We start from the raw sequence: 2419 nt of genomic DNA, 5'->3' as shown, positions 1-2419 counted from the left end.
AGCCGCAGCACCGCTCTCATACATTTATCCGTTTGGGGAATAAGAGTATCGAAACTGTATAGAAGTTTCGGTGCATCCCTAGAACCCGGCCTTATTTTTTTTCTACTTTAGGGAAAAAGAGGTTTTTGTTTTTTTTTTGAACATTTAATATTTTTTTATTTATTTACTACTGAAAACTTTAATTATTTTTTACACATTTTATTAGTCCCCTGTGGAACGTGATCCAGTGATCATCAGACACTATACAATACACTGCAATACTAATGTCACTTAGTGGGAGACTGTACCTGGGCCGCACATCCGCTGTATCCTGTGATCTGAGCCGCTGGGCATCATTTATAAACATGAACATGAGGTTTTCTGTTCACATTCTGATCACTGTATGAGCCACTTGCCACTTCACGACAACCTCTTTAATGTGGGTCCCGACTCTATCCTTTTCAGCACCGCATGGCGGCCACTGCCACCGCAGCATCGCACCTGCAGAGGAAGCAACCCAGAGGCCCAAAAGCACCCATGTTATCAGGCCATGCCAAGCGTCTTTAGCTCTGGGCCACGTCCCCCCACTACAGCAACAGATACCACCCCACAGCACCATATCATGTGCACAATGCTGATGTGTTGCAGTATTTTGTCATTTTTACAGGCTTCTATTAAGCCTTGCCATATACAGAGAGTAGGCAGATCTGGGGGCCTTCATTAGACCCGTGGGCTGCTATGACAACCATCCATACCCCGAGATGGTGTCGGAAGGGGCCGATGAGCTGTCAGGGAGGACCACCCTGTCTGTCTTACAGCTTAGAATCTGCAGTCGCTATTGACCACGGCATCTAATTACTTAAATGGCCGTGATCGCAGGTCTCCAGCCTTTGCAGCAGGTGTCAGGTCTTCGCTATGTCGTGTGAACGACTCCTGGTAAATTTCCTGTGCAGGAAGGGGTTAAATGAGTAAAATACAAGTTTATACTGAATCTTATCCCACAAAATAATGTATCACTCTGCTCCGCTCCACCTGCGCTATAACATAAGGGATCATAAGTGTGCACCATGTTTTGTGAGATGTCAGCAATGTCTCCCCAGTATCCACCATGTGTCAGGAGTCAGGTCTTCATTGTCTTGGGGGGAAATGTCTTCATTTTACTCTTCTCACCTGAGAGATATGCCATAAATGTCTGATATATGGGGGTCCCACCTCTATGTGGAGAGCGGGGGTCCCCCGACCTGCCTGGTGAGGTGATGACTACATCCAGGTGGAGAATGAATGGAGAGGTGACCACACATGTGCACGACTCTCTCCATTCACTTGTATAGGAGGTCCAGAAACAGCCGAGCACGGCCAGAGGTGGAGCCGCATCTATCAGACATTTCTGGCATAACCTGGGGAGAAATGTCCGTGTTGGGAATACCCCTTTATTCCATGGGGTGACGGCTCTGAGAAGAGGTTTCTCTCAATGATCAATAAGTGAGGTTCTGTATGTCACACATGATGTTGTCCCCTGTATGATTTCCATATTCTCCTTTCTTCATAAAGACGTCTGCAGTACTAGATCCTCCAGCTTCTCCAGTTTTCTCATCTTCTCCTCCACAACGTTCCTTCTCCTGAATGACCCACCAAGGATGGACAAGGACAGGAATGAGATGAGCAGAAGAATATTAGACTTCACCTTGGAGATCATTTACCTGTTGAGCGGAGAGGTAAACTTTTCTACATTATAGAACAAGTCCCACATAGGGAAGGGACAATACATAATAGGAAGAATCCAGTGTCCTGTATAACAGCGTCCAGACCTTCCAAGTGACGTCAAGAAGCTGAAGATCAGCCACCAATATGGTCAGTTATGTGTCATGTCACCGATGCATCAATAGTAATGTTGTAGAGCAATGAGAATGACCAGGAACCAGGAGGATCAGGATGACCTCTATATAGAAACATAGAAGATGACGACAGGAGGAGAGCACATGGTCCATCTAGTCGCCCCCAATATTATTTCCTTTTTAGTTTTCTTCTTTTTTCTCAATGTCTTTTTGTAGGTGAGGTCTCCAGTATTACAGATGTGGGGTCACTAGAACTCTATACAGCGGGGTCACAATCTCCCTCTTTCTACTGAGGGGGAAATACTGTGTTCAATTCTCTAAGTGTCTCTCTCCATACACAGGAGTACACAATAGTGAAGAAGACATCGGGTGACCGTACGACTCCCATCATCCATGAGTCAGGAGGATGGAGCAGTAGTCCCATCACAGAGCCTCCCCCTCACTCCCGGATACATGAGAAGAAGATCTTAGAACTGATCTACAAGATGACGGAGCTGCTGACTGGAGAGGTGACACTGCTGGGAATGCTGGGAAATTCTACAGTAACAGCACTGGAGGTGTCTGGGTGATGACTGTATCATTGTGTGTGTCAGGTTCCTATAAGG

Source organism: Rhinoderma darwinii, chromosome 1 (assembly GCF_050947455.1).
Source record: "Rhinoderma darwinii isolate aRhiDar2 chromosome 1, aRhiDar2.hap1, whole genome shotgun sequence".
Lineage (NCBI taxonomy): Eukaryota > Metazoa > Chordata > Amphibia > Anura > Rhinodermatidae > Rhinoderma > Rhinoderma darwinii.
This window is presented reverse-complemented; position numbering follows the sequence as displayed.